Source organism: Cebus imitator, unplaced genomic scaffold (assembly GCF_001604975.1).
Source record: "Cebus imitator isolate Cc_AM_T3 unplaced genomic scaffold, Cebus_imitator-1.0 Scaffold112, whole genome shotgun sequence".
NCBI classification, from domain to species: Eukaryota; Metazoa; Chordata; class Mammalia; order Primates; family Cebidae; genus Cebus; species Cebus imitator.
The window spans coordinates 2,573,783-2,596,489 of record NW_016107427.1 but is presented as its reverse complement, the minus strand read 5'-3'; the positions used below and the strand labels follow the sequence as shown (position 1 = coordinate 2,596,489).

The following is a 22,707-nucleotide window of genomic DNA, read 5'->3' as shown; positions in this document are numbered from 1 at the left end:
GTTTGTGACGGGCTTCCCAGAGTCAGGGGTGCTTGGGAGAGGCAGGAACAGGGCAGGGTCATCCCGGTGGACCAGGAGGACCAGGGCTGAGTGCCCGGGCTCAAGAGACCTCCCAGGGTGGGCAGACCCTGCTTTCCTGGTGCTCAGGGCCACGGGGACGCCAGCCAGGCCCTGCCCCGCTCCTCCTGGGAACCTGCTCTCAGAGCCCTGGGGTGTGGTTTGGATGTCTGACGGGGCAGATTCTATCCTTCCAGCAAGAGGCATGCAGGTACACGGAGCCCTGGCTGGTGCTGTGGGAGCAGCGAGGGCAAGGCAGGGTGGCACGTTCTCCCCATGGCCAACGAGCAGCCAGGAGGGCCTCATGGGGAAAAGAGTTTCATTGCCCAGATGAGCAGTGTCGGCCAGCCGGGCGCAGTTCCTGATTCCGGCTCAGTGGCTGACTCTCCTGCTATGGACTTCAGACAAACCACATGCCCCTGCTGCTCCAGAGAAAGGGGCTGAGGATGGATGCATGCATGTGTGTGTGCAGGTGTGCAGGTGCATCTGTGGGCAGGCGGGTGTGTGCATGTGTGTGCACATAGGCATGTGTGATGTGTCTGTGCACGTGTGTGTGCAGGTGTGCAGGCGCACCTGTGGGCAGATGGTGTGTGCACGTGTGTGCACATAGACGTGTGGTGTGTCTATCTGTGCACGTGTGTGTGCAGGTGTGCAGGTGTACCTGTGGGCAGATGGGTGTGTGCACGTGTGTGCACCTAGGCATGTGTGATGTGTGTATCCATGCACGTGTGTGTGCGGGTGTGCGGGTGCACCTGTGGGCAGGCGGGTGCGTGCACACGTGTGCACATAGGCATGTGTGATGTGTGTATCCGTGCACATTGTAGCCTCTGGGACCAGGTCCGGTAGGCCCGGCCTGCAGGTGTGGCCTGAATGGTAACTATTTTTATTTCCTGCAGTGTGAGTTACCTTCTTAGAAAACCGCTGCAGCCACAAGAAAAACAGCAGCCAGTCATTTGGAGACACGGCTGGGCGCTGAGAGCAGCAGAGCCTTTCGGTGGCGGGGGTGGAGCCTGTGGCCGGCGGGACGGGGAGGGCATCAGCCTGGAGTTGGCTGGGCCCTCCTGCTCCTGTGGCTGTGGCAGTGCAGGGCCACCAGGGGCTCAGCTGTCCCGGCTCCCGCCTCTGCCTGGTGGGCAGAGGGCAGGATTGGCAGTTTGCTCCTGCCATGGGGCTTCTGGCCTGTAGGTGGCCCACATTCCCAGTCCTCAGGCCGCAGTTGGGACACACCCTTCCAAATTTTCTGATGGCCAAGTGCAATCACACACAGGATGATGCTGTAAATGTGGGAGACCCCGAGCGAACACACGGGGCCGGCGGGGCTCTCCATTGTCAGCAGCTGGGCTTAGTGCTGGCCCAGAGCCTAGGCGGCTCATGGGGGCTGGGGAGTGTTGGGGTTGCTCAGAGGAGCCCCTGGGGCAGGCTCCATGCCCCAACCCCTTCTTAAATTCCTTAGTCCATTCCAGAGCTTGGCTGCTGCTTCTCCCATCTTTTAGGCCTCTGGAACCTTCCAGTGTCCTATCGTTCCCAACACTTCTTCCAAGGGTGTGCCCAGCACGTGCTGGCTCTGCACCTGTTGTGTCTCCTTCAGCTGTGGCTGCAGACCGTATCGGCCACCCAGCGCTGCTGTGGCAAATCAGCACACGCCCACACCAGCAGATTCATCCTCCCATGGCTCTGGTGCCAGAAGTCCAAGGTCAAGGTGTGGGCAGGGCTGGCCCCAAGGCCGTGAGGGGTCTGTCCCCGGCTGCTCCTGGCTTTGGGGCCTGAGATGTTGGGTGCCTCTTCACTGGTGGAAGCGCTGCCTCGGCCTCTGCCCCGGGTCCTGTGCCTTCCCTCTCTGTCTGTGGTGTCCCACAAGCTGGCCTCACTTGAGCTTCATTACCGCTGTGCAGACCCTGCCTCCAAATAAGGCCACACTCACAGGTCCTGCGGTCAGGACCTCAACACACGGCTGTGGGGAGACAAGTTCAGCCAGGGTGGAAACTCAGGCACAGAGTGGGGTGCATTTCCTGAGGCCCCACAGCTCACAAGGAAGGGCCGCAGGCTGGGATCCCAGATGCCCTCTCAATACAGCGGCCACCATCATGGCCAGTCGCAGGCCCTCCTGGGTCCCCATCTTTGCTCAGGGCGGCCCCATGCCTGGCCTCAGGGCACCCTGACTCTAGCGTGGGACACCCAGCTCAGAGGGCACCTCCGTGGGGTTGGGTCATGGCTTTTGTAAGTCTCCTGGAACCCCCCGATGGCGTGTGCCCAGCTGTTGAGGAGGTGGGACTGTGGGGGCCTCTTGGCTGAGGGAGCGGCACCCGCATACCTGACCTGGTTAGGAGCTCCAATCCGGAGTTGCTACTGACTCAGTTTCCCCACACGGAAGCCACCCCTCACGCCAGCGATGGGTCTTCCTTCCTTTCCTCCTGGCAGGTCTTGCGCCCTGTGTGGCCTGAGTTCTTGGCCCTGAGGGAAAAGAGGACTCCTGCTGGGGGAGGAGAGGGAGGGGCAGGGCAAGGCCTGGAGAGGGAGTCAGGATTGTCTTCTGATGGCCCGGTCTGTCCCTCAGGTCCTGGTCATTTCCTTCATTTGCACAACTCCCTGCACTTCCTGGTTTTGGTGGAGGCCAGATAGCGGAAGTATGAAAATACTCCTCTGTGAGCATCTGGTGGGGTTTCTGATCGTGGCCAAGACAGGGTTCTGTGAGGCGCATCACTGGAGGCCTCTGGGAGCCTGCCCTACAGTCCAGCCCGGCCACCCTGCGGGGGACGCGTCACGGGTCGGGCTGGGTTTCGGGAGAACACTGGGTCACGTCCTCCCATGGAAAGATGGCCTGGGGGAGCTGGGCGCATCTGCAAGAGTTTGCTGGGGCTGAGTCGCGTTCGCCATGGCCAAATGCTCCCGCGGCAGATGCGGGCTCTCTCCAGGCCTGGGGCTGGCGTCCCGGGTCCAGAGGCCTCTCCTGGGCAGGCAGGCAGCACCACCTCCTGTGTCCTGCGTGTCTGTGTCCTCCTCTTACAAGGACGCGGGGCGGGTGGGGTCAGAGCCTGCCTGGTGACCTCGTTTCCCCCTCGTCGCCTCTGTGAAACCCTGTGTGTGAATACAGGCGCATCCTGAAGTTGGGACTTCACCCTGCGAATTGGGGGGCACAGCACAGCCCATAACCCTCTCTTTTTTGTCGTGTTTTTTTAATCTGCGAGAGCTGATGGCAAAGCAGTTAGCTGTGTGTGCAGACAGCACCGTGGGCAGAACAGAGCTTGTTCTTGGGCAGAAGGAGAGTGAGGAGCTGAGCAGGACCATGTCCCAGAGGCCTCGGGAGCCCTGGCATGGCCCAGGATGCCCCTCAGGAAGGCTCCTGCTGTCCCCAAGCCTAGAGGTTTTCAGGGGTATATGTGAATTGTCACCTTTTATTTTTTCTTTTTTTTTGAAACAGAGTCTCACTTTGTCACCTTGGCTGGAGTGTAGTGGCATGATCCCAGCTCACTGGAACCTCGGCCTCATGGGTTTACGCGATTCTCCTGCCTCAGTTTCCCGAGTAGCTGGGACTACAGGTGCCCGCCACCATGCCTGGCTAATTTGTTTATATTTTTTATTTAAGTAGAGACAAGGTTTCACCATTTTGGCCAGGCTGGTCTTGAGCTCCCGACCTTAGGTGATCCACCCGCTGGGATTACAGGTGTGAGCCACTGTGCCCAGCCTACATGTTATTTTTCTTAATTGGTAGAATCGACACGAAGCACAAGATTTGCCACTTTAGCCATTCTAGAGCTCACTTGGTGTCCCCAAGTGCCCCCTGGTGCCACCATTGCCAGCACATAAGCCCTGCCTCCCACCCCTGTCCCAGGCCTGTCTCTAAGTCCTTCTCCCCTGTGGCTGCACATGGACTTCACACCCTGAAGAACCTGGGCTTGTCCTCTGAGGAAGAAGTAATTACAGAGAGGCCACCCAGGTCTTGGGTCCCAGCTCTGCAATAATGGCTGCAAGACCGGGGCCTCTGCCTCAGTTTCCTCATCTGTCGCCAAACCTGGACTGGGGTAGTGAGGTAGTGTGGGGGGCCATTGAAGTCCTGGGCACAGGCCTAGGGGCCGGAGACACCTCCATCAGCCCCCATTGAGGCGCTGCCAGCAGCAGGACAGTCCCTGAGGGTCTTCCCGGGAGCACTCCAGACCCCTGTCCCCCCGGGTCCCCACACCTCCGCTCCTCAGCAGGTGACAGGCCAGCTGCTCTCCTGGGTTGGTTCTGATGCACCGAGACGAGGGCTCCGTGCAGGCGACGCAGAGGAGGGATGTGCAGGTGGGGGGGACAGGTGAGGGGCAGGGCAGGGGCTCCCTGAACCCGCCCCCCGCCATGGTCCTGGTACAGAGGTTCCCGCACCTGGGGTCCCGGCAGAGCTGATCTGGCTCCCCAGAGGCCCAGGTGGGCTGCACCGTTGGCTTCGGGGAATCAGAGCCCTCGCTGGCTAGGCGGGGGACGGGGAGTGGAGAACACGAGGGGACCTGGGGGGCTTCGGGGCCCCTCCCAGCAGCCTCTGCATTCGGGAAGTCTGACTGCCACCCCGGGGAAGCGCACAGATGAGGTGTGGGGGACAGCGCCCCCTGGCGGCTGCTGGAGGTGCCCACAGGGCTCTCTGGAGCCTCCCCGTGGTCCTGGGTCCCCGTACCCACCCGGTTCCTGCAGGAGGGGCCAGCACAGGGCAGGTGCAGAAGGGCTGCCACGGCCCAGGGAGGAAGTCAGGCTCCTCGGGGGTTTCCAGCCAGGGGCTATTTTTATTGAGAGCACAGAATGTCTCCGAAAGGTCGATTCTTTATCACATGAGTCGCCTGAGAGAGGGAGATGGAGAGAGCTGGACAGAGAGAGCATCACAGCCTCCAGTCCCTTCAGCTCGGTGCCAGGAGCAGTGGCCGGGCGAGGAGGGAGCCAGGCTCCCCGAGAGGGCAGCAGTGGAGGCTGCACCGTCCCTGTCCCTCTTCCTGTCCCTGTTCTGCCACCCCATCCCCGCCCCTGTCCCCAGTCCCTGTCCTGGCCCTCATTCCTGCTCTGTCCCTGCCCCCTCTGACCCCTGCATGGGTCCTGGGCTTCAGCACCAAGTTCCAGACCCGCTTCCTTGCAGCCCCTTCCCCAGAGCCCACAAACACCCGAATGCTCACACTCGGGACAGGTGGCTGTGGGTGGCCCCTCCCTGGCCGAGTCCACAGTGTCAGAACCCTCGCTGCCCTCCTGTTTTGGGCTCGGCCCCGATGCCCCCTAATTCAAAGTGAAGCTGCCCAGGAGATGCAGGAAGCGGGTGCCTGCTGGGCCTGGGGCTGCCCTGGAAAGCCCTTCCTTTCCCTAGAGAGGTCCCCGCTCTGAGAGGGAAGGGCCCGGGCGATGATTCCAGGCTGGGAGGAGGAAGGACTGCCAAGCGCTCCTCAGAGCTGGCGCCTCGTGGCATAATGTTGAGCTGCTGCTGGACAGGAGACGCAGGCTGAGTACTGAACCCTGAGAAATGAGAAAAGTGTGATGGTGAGTCCTGTCAGGTTAGGGGCCGCGGTCCATGCTTGCAAGTCTGAGGGCGGAGGAGCCCCCCTGCTTCTCACTGCCCAACCCTGCAGTCTGGCTTCTCTGCAACTCCCTGTGAGGCACGGCCTGCCCTGGCCCAGTCCCCATCCCTGGGGCCACCGAGGGCCACCGAGGGCCATGAGATACTTTCTCCAGCGGCGTCAGCAGAAAGTTCCTCCGCCCCACTGTTGTAGTTGGCATTGGGATCGTTTGCAATATTTCCTGATTAAAATAATGTGGAGAAGAACATTTTGGCCTGTGAGGTCTTTTCCCTGGAGTATTTTCTCAGAAATGACATGGATTCAGGGCTGTGAATATTTTGTAGCCATGCCGCACTGTGGAGAGCCATGTGGGTTCCCATGTGTGGGCTGCTTTTCTGTGGGATTCTTCAGACTGGACACACGGGGGCCTGGACACACGGGGGCCTGGACACACGGGGGCCTGGACACACGGGGGTCTGTGTGTTAGGTGCCTGTGGCATGCGGTATGAGCCCCACTTTTCTTTTTCTCTTTTAAGACAGAGTTTTACTCTGTGGCCCAAGCTGGAGTACCATGGCCAGATCTCGACTCCCTGCAGCCCCCACCTCCTGGGTTCAAGTGATTCTCCTGTCTCAGCCTCCCAAGTAGCTGGGATTACAGGTGCCCACCACCACACCCAGCTAATTTTTGTATTTTTAGTAGAGATAGGGTTTCACCATGTTGGCCAGGTTGACCTCAAACTCCTGACCTCAGGAGATCCACCTGCCTCGGCCTCCCAAAGTGCTGGGGTTACAGGCGTGAGCCACTGTGCCCGGCCGAGCCCCACTTTTCCATATCTTGGGCTGGGGGAGAAAAAGGAAGCTGCTTCCTCTCCACTCCCAGGGCCCACAGAAGGGGAGGTGGCCCTGGCCCCCTGGGCAGCACTGCCCCTTGGTGTGGGTCCCTTCCTCAAATGGGCACTGCTGCCTCTTGGTGTGGGCCCCTTCCTCAGATGGGCAGCCGCCGGGCAGCACTTTGGTTGAAGGGCTGACTCCCAGAGCCAGGGGTGGAAGGGATCTCCATATGGGGGGCTGGTGGGTCCTTCCCCGAGGGGCTCTACTCAGCCTGTGGTGCCCACACAGCAGCGACCCCACTCCCAGACCCTCGACCCCTGCCGGCCCGGCCAGCCCGCTTCTGACCATGCCCAGTTCTCTCTGGCTTCCTTGATAAGTCTTCCTCAATGCCCAGAGCTTCGGGACACTGCATGGTGGCTCTCCAGGGTCCAGGTGGCTGCCCCCTCCTGAGGTCTTGCCTCCTGGATGCTTCAGCCCACGCGGCCCCCTCACTGTGCTTCCGTGGGCACTGCCCCTCCGCAGGCCCCACCTCCGGGCTTTAGCCCTTGCCAGCTCTTGGAGCAGGGTTGGATCTCCCCAGCACCCTGGCCCACACAGCTGTGCTTGTTTGTGGCCAAGGGACATGGCACCTCTTCTCGATGGGGCCTCAGCCTAGGGCCAACCCGGCCGAGTCCAGCGCAGCACGAACCTGTGCTCTCTCCATCACAGAGAACCCCTCTGAGCACCAGGAGTGGGTCGGACCTCAGTCCCTGACACCTTCAGCTGGACACCGCAGCCCTGCTGCCTCCTCCTGGTGCAGCAGGATGGAAGCCAGGGTCCTGGCACTGAGGATGGCGGGTGCCTGCCTCCACCTCCGCCGCCCAGTCTTCAGACCTGTTTCCTAGAGCAGGGTGAGTTTCACATGGTGTCGAGCTGCAGAGAGGGTCCTCCCCGCACCCAGTCCAGAGCCAGCAGAATCTGAAGGCGTGTGACCCTGAAGCCTCAGGGGTCCAACTGGCACGGGGGAGCACCAGTGGAGAAGCTGGCCGGGCTTTCTCATCTTAGGCCCCTCCGCTGGCATCTCAGGTCGAGGGGCCTGTGGGGCGGGCAGGTGGCCACAGAGTGGGGATTGTTGTCAGCACAAAATCGTGGCACCAGTCGCTGAGATGCAGTGACAGGCAGACACCTGCTCAGGCCGAGACCATGTCAGTGCCTGCCTGAGCGTCAGGAGAGGGCCCCACTCTGGTCACCTAGGGTCAGGTGTGCCCGCAGAGGCCGCCCTACGCTGTGGGCAGCTCTGGCCCAGCGGGTTCTCCTGAGCTGCAGCTGCCTGGTGCAGGCTGTGTACGGGACCTGTTTATCCCCCTGGATGTTGAACTTGGCCAGCGTGCGGCGCTGAAATGAAAGCTCTGAGGGCTGCCGGAGCCAGCCTGGCTCGCTTCCACGCCCAGGCCTGCGCGAGGGGCTGGGTGCGCAGGCGACTTGGGCTTTGGGAGGCCACTCCACCCCCAGGAATGACATGCAGGGGCAGGGAGCCAGGCCCTGGGCCGAGGGGCGGGAGAGGGAGGGATAATTAGCTGCTCCACAGAACCCCTTCCCCAGGGCCCCAGGGGCCAGGTGGGACCCCGACTCCTGGGAGGAGAGATTAGGAGGGAGCAGCTGGGGGCTCTGGAGGAGGGGCTGTGGGTGAGGCCGGGTCTTCAAGGCCCCCGCTGGCTGCAGCAGGCAGTAAAGCTGGATCAGGCGCTCCACCCTGCTGACCACAGTCCTAGGGGCACCCGATGGTGACCGAAGACACCAGCAGGTCCTCCTGGTCACATGGCCACACCTGCCCTGGCCCCCAGCGCCCCCCAGCTTGGTATGAGCTGTGAAGCAGAGGGGTCTGATGGACGGCACAGAGTAGGTGTGGTGGCTGCCCCCAGGGAGATGTGGGAAGGGACCCCAGGGCCCCCTGGAAGCGGGAGCGATGGCTCTGTGTGTCCCTGGCCACAGCACCCCCCTCACAGCCAAAACTCTGATCCCTCGGTCACAGGAAACACTCAGGAAGTGCAAGGCATGGGTCTGATTTCAGGGCAACGGAGCCAGCGGCCCCAGGAGCAAGGAGGGCCCCAGTCCCCCTTTCACCAAGCCCAGCCGCCCCTGCCCGCTGCTACGGCACCCACGCTTGCAGCCACGCAAGCTAGGAGGGTGACGTGGATGGGACTTCTCTCTAGAAAGGACCCTGGGGTCCGATTGAGAACCAGCTTAAAGGCTGGAAGCTCAGAGCACGAGGCGCTCACAGAAGCAGAAGTGCTGATCATATGGTAATTGTGTTGTTTTATTTTTATTTTTTTAGAAACAGGGTCTCTCTCTTTGCCCAGAGCAACTTTCTTATTTACCTTGCATCCTAAGAGTCTAAAACCATGACTGGTGTAAAGCATACAAACTATAAATTGCCTAGTAAATGCAAAAAACGATTCATTTGCCCGCCACTCAGAACGCAATGGGGTTGGGACTGGCACTGCGCCGCCCGACTTCCTGTGCCAAACCAGGAATTGTAGGACAAATGGCCCAGGCCTAGGTGCGAATGGCAAGAGGCCACACCCTTTGTCGCTTTGTGCACATGAAATGTTCAAGTCTGTCTAATAAGTGACTTGTAACTAGTAAGTGATTGCTCAGTGATTTAAAAACTACAGTATGTCTAATTTCTTCTAATGGAAACTTCTCAGACCACTTGGGGACATCCACAGACAGCAGACAGCCACACCGGAAAATGGGCGCCCAGTGTGGGAAAGTCTGCGAGATCCCGCCGGTGTGATGTGTGTCATGCAGACGGGTTGCTCCATTCTTTTGCTTTTTGTTTTTTTGAGATGGTGTCTCACTCTGTCACCCAGGCTGGAGAGCAGTGGCGCGATCTTGGCTTACTGCATCCTCCTCTTCCCACGTTCAAACAATTCTTCTGTCTCAGCCTCCCGAGTAGCCAGGACTACAGTCACATGCCACCACGCCCGGCTAATTTTTGTATTTTTAGTGAAGACAGGGTTTCGCCATATTGGCCAGACTGGTCTTGAACTCCTGACCTCAGGTGATCTGCCTGCCCCCGCCTCCCAAAGTGCTGGGATTACAGGCATGAGCCACTGCGCCCAGCCAACACTACCTGTTCTAAAGAGGGTTCATGCTCTTCTACCCCAACAAAGAATGGTTTCTTTTGTGGTCATGGAGGGTAAAAAATCGGCCTTGAGCACCCACGGGCTTGCAGGGCTTCTGCCTTAGGTGACAGTGTTAATCCTCTGTTCCCCGTTCGCACTTAGGAGAGGCTGTTCTGCCCTGGGACAAGGACCCAGAGGCTGTTTTGACGTGAGGGAGCAGGCCGTGTCCTCAGGCGTCCTGCTGCAGGAGCAGCGTCGGCTTCCCCAACACCGCTGGCATCCGGGAAGCTTGGTCTGTCCGTAGGGACAGATCTGATTCCAGAGAATCAGGAGCGGGTCCGATGCATAAAGGCAGAATTTCTACCCCAGTGCAGAGACTACGGAGGGGATCTAACACCACCAAACGCTTCTGGAAAAAACCTAGAGTGAAAAAAGGAATTAGAGAATTAAACATTTCTTCAGCCAGCATAAGACAGTCTACACCAATGTCACCAAAGTCTTCATTTCTGCTGCAGAATTCGGCTAAAGCACAGCTTCGTGATCACAGCTCACTGTAACCCCAATCTCCTGGGCTCAGGCAAGTCTCCCAGCTCAGCCTCCCACGTCGCCGGGACTACCAGTGGGCATCAGCATGGCCGGTTAAGTTTTTCATTTTTTGTAGAGACGGAGTCTTGCCATTTTGCCCTGGCTGCTCGTGAGCTCTGGCTTCAAGTGATCCTCCTGCCTCGGCCCCCCAAAGTGCTGGGATTACAGGTGTCAGCCACTGCCCCTGGCCCAGTCATTCTATTTTAGCTGTTTCAGGGACTACCGTGCTGCTTCCCACGGTGGCTGACCATTTCACCCTCCCAGCAGCAGCATTCAGGGGTCCGTCCTCGCCACAGCCTTGCCAGCACTTGTGATTTTCTGTTTTGGTGACAGCCATCCCGACGTGTGCGTGTTGTGAGAACTGCGACGTGTGTAGAAGTGTGAAGAGTAGAGTGTGGCCGCCCAGCCCCTCCCGTCAGGAAACATGCGAAAGTCTCAGCCTTTTTCAGGACCCACGTTCCATTCGCATTCTTTTTTCATGTGCCATTTTTGAATGCAAGCTGCAGACATTTGCACACTGGCCCTAAATACATCAGTCAGCAAACTTCCAGGATCGAGGACACTCCCCGTGTTGCCACAATGACATCATCGCCTTCGGAAAACATGGAGCCTCCCCCTCACGTTCGGATGCCCCCAGGTTCTCTCACTGGGCTCCTCTCTGGAATCGTGCCCAGCTCGTTCAAGAGCGGCGCTGAATTTGCTGAGAGGATGTGCTGTCCCCAGGTTTGATCACCGTCCCAGCGTCTGTTATAACCACTTATCCCTCCCTCCCCTCCCTGGCTTTGTGACAAGCTGGACGTTAAATCTTAGAGCAGCTGCTCTTCACCTGGGGACTTTGCCCCAGGAGGTGTTGGCCAGCTCTCTTGGGCCTGGACGAGGGGCAGTGGGAGCCAGCGGAGGGGTCAGGTGCTCGCCCAGCTCTCCTGCTCCCCTGAGTCCCTGCTGCCTCTGTGTGCCTCTCCTGTCACCCTCAGAGTAAAGGTCACTTCCCAGAGGGCCTCCGGCACTCGGGATACCTCTCACCCTCCCGGCCTGCTCGTTCCTGGACCCCGGGTTTTCCCCGGTCTGCCCTGCCCGGGCCCCCTCATGTTCACGCCCAGGACCCCAGGCCTGGCACCCTTGGGTGTGGCTGCACACCTGAGGGCAGAGGGCTTGGGTAGGGGGTGAGGGAGGCTGTAACTTTGGCTTTGCTGCCTCACTGTCTCCGTGGGAGAGGCCCTGTGGCAGCCTGAGAGCCGAGGCCTCAGTGGTACTTCCTGGGAGTGCAGCCCCCAGGCTCCCACACCCACAGAGGGGTTGGAGCAGGAGTCAGGGTCGCTGGCCCCAGCCTCAGGAGCGCCATAGGGCACAGGCTTGGCCCGGCCACAGCCTGGAGCTGACCTTTCCTCGGTGACTTGTGGTCGGGACTTTCCAGGACAGGCTCTTTGCCACAGAGAAGGTTCCTGGGGAAACCCCGGGTGTGAGAAAGTGGAGCGGCCCAGGTCCATACCCTAGAAGAGCCACCAGGAGCCGGGGGGCGCCTCCCACCCTCCAGCCCTCTGCCTTCAGCCCCCTGGCCGTGTCTGAGCACCTCTGCCCCAGGGCCTTTGCAGAGACCATTCTGCCTGGAAGGCTCCAGCTGCTTCTCCTCCGCGCTTGCTTAAGGCTTCACTGCCCGCACACACTTGTACCAGCTGCCTCCTGGTCTCTTTTCTCCCCCAGAACCTCAGCTCCAGGGGGCAGGGCCTCGCCCACGTGGTTCCTGCGGGGACCCAGGGCCTGGCACGAGCCGATGTCCCTTCTGTGCTTGTTGAGCCCAGGAGGTGGCAGAGGCTGCAGGGAGCCAAGATCGCGCCACCGCACTGCAGCCAAGTGACAGGGCAAGGCTCCGTCTCAGAAATAAATAAAGCAAAGTGACCAACAGCACAAACTTCTTCAGAGGAAGAGAGAGAGCAGAGACCAAGGCTGAGCCCTGGGGGACCCTGTGACCCCCCGAGGCCACCGGGCTGGGTCCCTACAGCGAACCCTGTCTCCTGCGCCTCTACATCTCCGACCAGGGACCAGGCCCCGCCAGCCAGGAGCCCGGGACACCTTGCGTTCTGGGGCTGGACCTTCCTCTCCCCACAGCCTGTGTTCCCGCCTTGCCTGACGCTCCAGGCGGCCCCGCTCTGCTCTGGCATGTGCAGGCATCTGGTGTGCAGTCACCTTCGTCCCAAGCAAGGCCTAGAAATGGGGAAATCGAGGCAGCATAGAGAGCTGGGCCGGGCAGCCTTCTGTGCTGGTGCACTGCAGTGTGATGGGGCTGCCGGGTCGTGTGGGTGGCCTGCCCCTGATGGTGAGTTCGTGGGGTGGCACTCAGCCTCGGCATGTGTGGCCTGTTCCGTGGCCCACCCACCCCCCAGAGACATGTGTGTGACCTGTTCCGTGGCCTGCCCACCCCCCAGAGACGTCTGTGTGTGGCCTGTGCTACCAGAAAGGAGTCCGATCCAGACCCCGAGAGAGGGTTATCAGACCTCACACAGTAAGGAACTTGGGGGAGTCCAGACAGCCAATAGAAAGTGTATTCATAAAGTAAGGGAATAAAGACCCGCTGCTCCAGAGGCAGAGCCGGGGCCCCCCTGAATGTGCTCATGGTTACTTTGGTTATTTCGTGATTATATGCTAAGCAAGGAGTGGGTTATTCATGAATTTTCTGGGAAAGGGGTGATCAGTTCCCGGAACTGAGGCTTCCTCCCTGCTTTAGAGCATGTAGGGTAACTTTCAGACATTGCCATGGCATTTGCAAGCTGTCACAGCACTGGTGGGAGTGTCTTGTAGCATCGAATGTGTTGGAATTAGTGCCTAGTGAGCCTCAAGGACAACCAGAGTCCCGCTCACCGCCATCCTGGTTTTGATGGGGTTTGGCCGGCTTCTTCACTACAACCTGTGTGTCAGCAAGGTACCTGTGACTTCTGTCTGGTGCCAACCTCCTGTGTTGTAACTAAGAATGCCTTAACCTCCTGGGAATGCGGCCCAGCAGGTCCCAGCCTCAATCTCCCCTATTCAGGACAGAGTCCCCTGGTTCAAACCCTCTGACCATTGGACAAGTTGGTGACAGCCAGGACAGCGTGAGGTGGACATGTGACAGGCACCGTGTGGCCACGAGAATCTCAGGAGGAAGAAATCCCCTTCTGAGATAAAGCACCCTGAGAGCCGGCGGGAAGGAGTGGGGACTCCGCTGGGACTTTCCAGGGAAGTAGCCAGGGACTTGCCCTGAGTTTAGTTTCTCCAGGTTGGAGCTGTCCCCAGGCTGCCCTGGCTGGCAGGAGGAAGTGAGCAGCTCCTGCAGAACCTCCGGCTGGCACAGAGCCCGGGGGCGGGGGAGCCCTCCTTGCCAGGAGAAGCCGTCTGGTGCAGAGGACAGACAGCACTGACCTGACCAGTGGGCTGGTCTCCAGCTGTGTCAACCGTGGCCCCCACTTCGGGCCAGAGTCCAGCAGGCACTGCGGCAGAAAAGGAGGCAGAGCCAGGGGCACAAGCTGCCTCCAGGTGGCGGAGCCCCACGAGTCGGGATGCAGGGGTTGGGCTCAGGCTGTCAGTCCCAGAATCTGGGCCCATCACCATCCTGCCAACCCAGTCTCACTAACTGGGCAGCCGGGGGCACCCTCGCAGCCTGCCAGGGACACCACACTCAGCACGCACCACTTCGGCTGCAGGACCCCGTCCTCACTGGCTGTGGCAGGGGACCGGTGAGCCGTCCTTGTGGATGGGACTCCCCCTAGGGTCCTGAAGGACCATCCTGGGGGCTGGGGAACTGCTGGAGGTAGCAGCTGGGGTCAGGAGACCCCTGCAAGAGTGGTGAAGGGGAGAGGGTCAGGGCTTCGTTGGGGGGAACGCCGCGGACCAGACGACGGAATCCGCAGCCACCACCTCCACCCCTGGCAGACCCCACCTTCTGCCGGGACGCAGCCCTGGATAGGGCCATTGAGTTGCTACCCCCCAGCTGTCCCCACCCACTGGGGACCTCAGCCTGCCCTGCTGCCGGCCAGCCTCTGTCCACACAGGGTACCCAGCGTGGGAAAACATGTGCAGGTTCCCATGATGACATGGCAGGATTCCTGGAGTGTGTTTACATGTGTTTGTTAGGTCATTCATTGTGACCTCTGCCATGTTAATGGAAACATCTTTTAAAGACTGGGAAGAGCTAGGTGCCATGGCTCATGCCTGTAATCCCAGCACTTTGGGAGGCCAAGGTGGGTGAATTACCTGAGGCCAGGAGTTCAAGACCAGCTTGGCCAACATGGTGAAACTCCATCTGTACTAAAAATACAAAAATTGGCAGGCGTGGTGTGGCTCATGCCTATAATCCCAGCACTTTGGGAGGCCGAGACAGGCAGATCATGAGGTCAGGAGTTCAAGACCAGACTGGCCAACATGGTGAAACCCTGTCTGTACTAAAAAACACAAAAATTAGCTGGGCATGGTGGCTCATGCCTGTAATCCCAGCTACTTGGGAGGCTGAGGTAGGAGAATTGCTTGAACTGGGACCCAGGAGGCGGAGGTTGCAGTGAGCCGAGAGGGGGTCACTGCACTCCAGCCTGGGCTACAGAGCAAGAGTCCATCTCAAAAATAATTAATTAATTAAAAATAAAAATACAAATACAAAAATTAGCTGGGCGTGGTGGTGGGCACCTGTAATCCCAGCTGCTGAAGAGGCCGAGGCAGGAGAATCCCTTGAACCCGGGAAACAGAGGTTGCGGTGAGCCAAGATTGTGCCACTGCACTCCAGCCTGGGCAACAAGAGCGAGACTCCATCTCAAAAAAAAAAAAAAAGACTGGGAGGACAAGTGGTCTTTTTCTTTTCTTAAATAGAGACGAGGTCTTACTATGTTGCCCAGGCTGATCTCAAACTCCTGGCCTGAAGCGATCCTCCCGCCTTGACGCCCCCGTGTGCTGGGATTGTAGCATGAGCCACTGTGCCCAGCCTAAATTCTTCTCCTGTACTTGCTGCTTTTCCCAAAATGTGCACACACTGATGTTAGAATCAGAAAGTGTCACTCCTGGGACAGTAGTGGGAAGGTGTGTGCCACAGCCACAGGTGTCCATGGGGTAGAGTCTCACAGTAACAGACACGTGCTAACGTGGGTACCGGAGCCTGCACACCGGGCACTGCCCATCCTTCCCCAGTTCCCAGACCAGCCATGCCAGGGATCCAGAGTCCCCTCCCATGCATGTGACAAGGACAGGGGAGGCCTCCTGAGTCCTTACCAGCAGGTTGGGCACACTGTTGAGTTGTCTTCGGAACCCTCGAAAGCACATGCCCAGGCCTGTGGGTCTGGACCACGATCCCTGGACACGGTTCTGAATGCCGACACCCTGAAAGGTCAAAATCCCAAAACTATAATTCTGGAAAAGCAATTTGAAAATATTCTGTAGCCAGGCATGGTGGCTCATGCCTGTAATCCCAGCACTTTGGGAGGCTGAGGCAGGTGGATCACCTGAGGTCAAGTGTTCGAGACCAGCCTGGCCAACATGGTGAAACCCTGTCTCTACTAAAAATACAAAAATTAGCTGGGCATGGCGGCGAGCACCTGTAATCCCAGCTACTCGGAGGGCGGAGGAGGAGAATCACCGGAACCTGGGAGGCGGAGGTTGCAGTGAGCCGAGATGGCGCCATTGCACTCCAGCCTGGGCAACAAGAGCAAAACCCTGTCTAAACAAAGAAAAACAGAAAACCAATTCTGTGAAAGAAATGTATTATTTACTTTTTTCATGGGGTTTATTTTATTTGAGAAGCAGAAAAACACGACAGAACCCTTCATAGGCCACTTTACCTGATAAAGTTGAGATCATAACATTTTCTCAGCCGCAGACACATGGGTGTGCTCACTCACGTGTATGAGTCACACGCGATGAACCATTCACAAAGAAATCGGCCAAAACACCAAAATGTTAGATTTTGATTTTTCAAGAGTCGAGGATTTGGGGAGCTGGTGTTGGGGATCAGGTCTTTCAGGATTCTGGCCGGCACCGACTCACCACATGACACCAGTGCAGAATGGAGGCCCAGGCTGCACAGGGGCCGGACTCCGGCCAGCTCTGTCTGTCTGTGTCAGAGCCCAGGTCCCTTGCGGGGGCCTTGGCCTTCATCCAGGTTTCCTGCAAAACTTCAGTAAGGATGCCAGGGATCAAGGACAGCAGGCCTGAAGCAGGCAGGCAGAGGTGGGAGCTGGTTAGCGACATCTCCGGCTATCGTTATGAGCAGAAAGAAGGTTCTAGACAAGCGACTTGACGAGATCAGGAGGAACCGAAACCACCCCCCCGCCACTTCCCCTGCGCCAGCTGGTTCTGGGAAAGGGGAAATGCAGGTGGCGGCTGTGTGGGGCCGTGGCCCGCCCCCGCCTCCCTGTCCCTCGGACGTCCAGACTTCCGAGGCCTGGCTCTCTGCAGGGCTGCCATTGCTGTGTGTGTGTGTGTGTGTGTGTGTGTGTGTGTGTGTGTGTGTGTGTGTGATTCAGGGGGAGGCTGCGTCTCAGAGACTGTCCCAGGAGGGAGGCATTTTCTTTCTTTCTTTTTTTTTTTTTTTTGAGAGAGTCTTGCTCTATCACCCAGGCTGGAGTACAGTGGCATGATCTCTGCTCACTGCAACCTCCACCTCCTGGGTTCAAGCAATTCTCATGCCTCCGCCTCCTGAATACGTGGGACTACAGGCACCCACCACCATGCCCAGCTAATTTTTGTATTTTTAGTAGAGCTGGGGTTTCAACCATGTTGGCCAGGCCGGTGTCGAACTCCTGGCCTTAAGTGATCCTCCCGCCTTGTTCTCCTAAAGTGCTAGGATTACAGGTATGAGCCACCGCACCCGGCCGGCATTTTGATCTGGACCCTGCTATGAGGTCCAGCAAATCAGATGTGACCTGGTGACAGGTGCTGAGAAGGTCCGGGGACCACAGGTTCTTACAGGTTTCTGCCTGGGACCCCCAAATCTCCCTACCAATACCCTCAGCCCAGCCAAAGACAGGCCTAGTACAAACCAAGAGCGGCGCCAAAGTCCAGGACCACGAGGCCAGGAAGGCCCCAGGGCAGGTGGTCTGTGGCACGGAGTCTCGGGGCAGGAGCAGGGCAGAGCCACCTTCCTGCCTCCACTGCCAGGCCGAGTGCCTCTGCACCTGAGAAAGGTCAGCCTCAACTTCCTCCCTGTGGCCGCGGTTGGCTGCTGGGGGAATATTCTCCTGACCTGAATCCCAAGCCCTGGGTGTGGAGTTTCCCTGGACTGGGAGAAAGTAAACACCAAGGGACTTGCCAGGCGGAAATGGGCAAGCCCAGGTGGCCTGCGCAGAGCTGAGTGTCCCTCAGGAAGTTCTGCAGCTCCTTGCCTCTGGAAGACCAAGGACAGCCTTCCCCAGGGCTGCGGCCTCATGGCTCCCCTCCCATCACGGCCGGGCCTTTAGTTGGGGGTGAGTGTCCCACAGGCGAGGCGGCTTAAGCTACGGGAATGCACTGTCTCGCTGTGCTGGAGGCTGGAAGCCGAGGTCAGCCTTTCAGGGCCACGGTTGCCCCTGGTCCTCCTTGTCCTCCTTGCCTGGCTGCTGGTGTCATGGCACTCCCTGGGGTTCCTTGGCTTGTGGGAGCATCACTCCAGCGCCGCCTCTGTCATGAGGCTGTCTCCCCTTCTCTTCTCGAAGGACACCGCTAGGGCAAGAGCCTCTGCTCCAGGATGACCCCATCCCATTCTTTACTAATCACAGCTGCGAGGATCTATTTCCAGACAAATCGCCTTCCTGGGTTCCAGGGGACCTGAATTTGGGAGGCACTGTCCCCCAGCAGGGCTGTGGTGTCGTCAGTCCTCCGGTGCCCTCTTGCTCACGTTCTCCAGGCCTCTGCCCTTGTCAACACCTGGGCATGGTGTTCAGGTGTCCTTCCTGCCCTGACATGCGTCACACTTAGCTGAGTGGGGGCTTAGACCTCCCACCTGTACTCCTCCCGGGGCCGGCCAGTCGCACCCCCTGCAGCTGCAAGGTTTTGGGGCATTGCTGTAGGCCCCTGGGGCCTTTCTGAATCCATCTGCAAGCTGGAGCTGAGACTGGGAGCTGAGATGTGGAGCTGAGATGTGGAGCAGGGGCTGAGGCTGGGAGCTGAGGCTGAGGCTGAGGCTGAGGCTGGGAGCTGAGGCTGAGGCCACTGGAACTGAGGCCAGGAGCTGGGGCTGAGGCTGGGAGCAGGTGTTGAGGCCACCTGGAGCTTGGGAGCTGGGCTGAGAGGCCAGGGAGGAGAGCCTTGCCACCACCCCGCCTCCTGTTCCAGCACTCTGGCCAGTCCCTGTGTTCGTTTTCTGTTTTCTACTTACCAGAAACTCGCAGCTTGAAACAGCACCAGCTCAGTGCACATTCCTGGTGGGAGCGTGAAATGGTGCAGCTGCCGTGGAAATGGTCTGGCGATTCCTGGAAAAGCTAAACAGTTGCCATAGCACCCTGCAATTCCACACCTGGGGACGCTCAGCCAGAAACGAGCACACGGGCTCACACAAAACCTCAGACATGAGCGTTCACAGCAGGTTATTCACGGTAGCCAAAAGGTGGCAACAACCCAACTGTCTGCGGGCTGAGGAGCAGATGGATAGGCTGTGGTGCACGCACCATGGAATATGTGCAGCCAGAAAAAGGGCGGAGCTCCCGGACACATTGCGCATGGGCTAGCCTCAGAACCAGGAGGCTAAACCGGGCGTGGTGGCTCACGCCTGTAATCCCAGCACTTTGGGAGTCCAATGTGGGTGGATCACAAGGTCAGGAGTTCGAGACCAGCCTGGCCGCTATGGTGAAACCCCGTCTCTACTAAAAATACAAAAATTAGCTGGTCATGGTGGTGTGCACCTGTTGCCCCAGCTACCCAGGAGACTGAGGCAGGAGAATGGCTTGAACTAGGGAAGTAGAGATTGCTGTGAGCTAAGATCACACCACTGTACTCTAGCCTGGGTGACAGAGACTCAGTCTCAAAAAAAAACAGCAAAGAAACAGGACGCTAAGTGACTGCACTATGTGAAAAGCTTGCACTGATGTAAAGTGTCTGGAGTAGGCAGACCCCGGAGACAGAGAGGATTTGTGGCTTCCAGGGCCTGAGGGCGGAGGGAACGGGACCAGCTGCCGATGGGTCTCCCTTTGGGAGGGTGAACGAGCTCCAGAGCTTGACCAAGGCGGTGTTTGCACAACAGTGTGACTGCACGGGATGCTGCTGCATTGGACTCTAAAATAGTTCAGGTGGTCAGTGGTATGTTATGTGTGTTTTACCACCATACGAATAAGCAAATGGACAAGCCTGTGCCATCTTTTGGCTCACACCTGCAGGTCAGGAGCCGGGCCGGATCCCTGGGGGGCCTCACCTGGGGCTCAGGCCTCCTCGAGGGTTGGTTGGTTCAGAATCCAAGTCCTTGTGGGTGTGGAACTGGGGTCCCCGTGTTCTTGCAGCTGTTGGCGAGAGACTGCCCTCAGCGCCTAGGGCTTGCTCTCGGGTCCCTGCCTGGTGGCTCCTGGTGGCCCCTCCATCTTCAAGCAACAGTGGCCCGTGAGTACCCGCCTGAGTGGCTCTCTCTGGCCATCCCTTCTGCACCTGCCAGAGGAAACTCTTCTGAAGTGTTAGTGTGAGCTGGGCGAGGTGGCTCATGCCTATAATTCCAGCACTTTGGAAGGCCGAGGCGGGTGGATCACGAGGTCAGGAGTTCGAGACCAGCCTGGCCAACATGGTGAAATGGCATCTCTAATAAAAACACAAAAATTAGCCAGTGTGGTGGCATGTACCTGTAATCCCAGCTACTCAGGAGGCTGAGTCAGGAGAATCTCTTGAACCAGGAAGCAGAGGTTGCAGTGAGCCAAAACTGCGCCATTGCACTCCAGCCTGGGTGACAGAGTGAGACTCCATCTCAAAAAAAAAAAAAGCGTTGGTGTGATGAGGTCGGGTCTGGGGCGCCTGCCGGTTCTAAGGTCAGCTGGTTGGTGATCTGCACCGCGCCTTCAGAATCCCTCTGCCACACAGCACAGCGAAGTCCTGGGGGTAACACTGGGGAGAGAGACCACGGGCGACCTCCAAGCTCTGCTTATGATAGTCCCTTTGACAGAGTTGAGTCCACCTGCGGCTTCTCCGAGCGACTGTGCACAGGCACCCCTGGGGTACCTAGGGTCAGGACACCCGTGGTGGCTCATTGGGTCTGGGAAGGGCCAGGATTCCAGTGCCCAGGCTCCCGTCCAGGTCCACACCATGCCCCAATGGATGCCCTCCAGCCCCTCTCTGAGCCTGGAGCCTTGGGATGTGCTTGATGGTGTCCAGATCAGAGTCGCCCCCTCCACGCCTGGTCCTGATGTCACTGGGTGCATTGTAGCCCACACAATCTCTCTTGGACTCCCCTTCATGCGGTGGTGCGGGCAGCGTGTTCTCTAAGGGTGAGGACAGGGCCAAGCAGGGAGCTACTCCAAGGAGCCAGTGGGGCCGTGGTTCCCCAGCTGCCCCACCCTCCCCTGAGAGCCGACGACAACCAGCCGGCCAGCCCGAGAAGAGCCAGGCCCCTCATGGTCTGCTCAGCTGCAGAACTGGAGGTCCCTCCTGGTGGCCCCTGCCTGCTGGCTCTGCCAGAGCCACTCGATGGAACTTCTCAGCATAGTCCTGTTGCACAAACACCTGTCTCTGCTTTTTTCATTTTTTTCTTTAACCATATCGGCTGTATCATACAAGCACTCAGGATCTTGGTTGCAATGAGTGGAAACCAGTGCTAAACAACTTTCACAAAGGTCTCTGGGGCTCTGGGGCTCTGGGGCTCTGGGAACCAGCCAGAAGGCTGGAGAATGAGGGCAGGATGCAGGCAGGTCCAGGGAGGCCAAGAAGGCAGTTTGGCTGTAAGGCAGCTGCTGGCATGGCCCAGACTGTTCCTGCTTCGGGGCCACTTGCCCCAGACCCAAGCCCTGCCAGGGAACGTCTGGTGGCCAAACTCCAGCCATGTGGCTCCCTCTTTTCAGAGGTGAACTCAGTCTTCACTGATAAGGTTAAGGTTCCTGGTGAACCCCGCAGCTTGAACGTCTATCCTCATGAATCCAAGCTGAGCCTGCAGGGCTCCCAGCCCCAGGCCTCCATGGAGAGGAGATGAGCCGGCCCTGCTGAGCCCTGCCCAGACTGCATGTGTGTGAGTTAAAGAAACAGCTATTACTGTTTAAAGCCATCCAGTTTGGGCTGGTTTGTTACATAGAAATCGATCACCCAGGCTGGGTGTGGTGGCTCGTGCTGTAATGCCAGCACTTTGGGAGGCTGAGGCGGGCAGATCACCTGAGGTCAGGAGTTCAAGACCAGCCTGGCCAACATGGTGAAACACCAACTCTGCCAAAAACTATAAAAAATTAGCCAGTTTGGTGATGTGCACCTGTAGTCCCAGCTACTCAGGAGGCTGAGGCAGGAGAATCAGTTGAACTTGGAGGTGGAGGTTGCAGTGAGCTGAGATCGAGGCACTGCACTCCAGTCTGGGTGACAAAGCAAGACCCTGTCTCACACAAAAAAAGAAAAAAGAAAAGAAAAGGATCATTTACCACAAATGGACCTTCAGGCTGCAGGGACTGTGTGTCCATCTCACTGGCTGGGGTCTCCTTTTTTATCCTCAAGGGACTCCCATGTGTTCCAGTGCCCTGGCACTGAAGACCCACTGGGTTGCAGGTCCTCGTGCCTCTCTTGGACTCACGCCCTAGGAATGTCCCCACCCAACCCCCGCCGTAGCCTGGATGGACGGGAGTGAGTTCTGCTGACTTCCCGCCGGGGCCATCTTGTCTTCGGCTGTGTTTGGGCTTATGACCCAGGATGTGATTCACACACTGACGTGAAGAGAGCGACCTCCCAAACAGAGAACGGAGTGGGCCCTGGAGGGGCCGTGGCACCGGGCCACTGCAGGACCATGGGCAGTGGCGAGGCGCAAAGCCTCAGACTGGGCGTGGTTCCCAGAGAAGCTTACGTTTTCAAAGCATGATTCAATCAAAAGGCCTTTTGTGGAGCCCAAACTAGAAGTCTCTGGGTTCCGTCTCTGTGCCTCAGTTTTCTCATCTGGAGCATGAGGATGGGACCGTTGTGGGGTGTGGACGTGGAGTCCCGGAAGGCGTGCGAGGGCTGTGTTTGGGCAGCTGCCTGGACCCAAGGAGGCCTTGGTGAGCATTCATGAGCGAATGCCTCCACCGCCTCCTGGGTCCCACTCCCTTGTGTGTGGGCCAGCGTGTTGTCATCCTCTCCGCAGTGAGGAAACTGAGGCCCAGCCCAGTGGCAGAGCGGGCCCAGCAGTCTGGGCAGCCCGGCTCCAGAGTGGGGCAGGGAATTGACTCCCTTTGTGCTCGGGGTGACTGTGCCAGTGCCTATGGTGATGGGTGGGCCGGGGCCGGCTCACGGGGGTCTGCCTTGCCCTCTGGCAACACCACATCGCACTTCTATCCTGGCATGTGGGTTTCGTTACTAACAGCTTCAACAAACCGCCTTTCATGACACCCGAGACAGCCACGCGGCTGCCTTGCCCTGCCCTGATGGGACTCACAGCAGCTCGGAGGCTGGAGGGAGGTCCAGAAGCCCCTCCTGCTCAGTGAGACCGGAGAGAGGCAGCCGGGGAAGGAGGCCAGGCGGGCCCGCTGGGGTGCCTCTCAGTCTCCACATGCTTG

The 22,707-nt window shown here is 58.7% G+C and overlaps 1 long non-coding RNA gene across 1 annotated transcript; it reads right to left on the bottom strand.

The window, feature by feature from the left end:
- Positions 1–9,406: 9,406 nt before the first annotated feature.
- On the bottom strand, positions 9,407–16,120 carry LOC119472681. Its single transcript, XR_005201854.1, has 3 exons — positions 15,877–16,120; positions 15,311–15,418; positions 9,407–9,919 (listed from the first exon to the last, which is right to left on the bottom strand). It is a non-coding gene; the product is annotated as an uncharacterized LOC119472681 (long non-coding RNA).
- Positions 16,121–22,707: the final 6,587 nt, after the last annotated feature.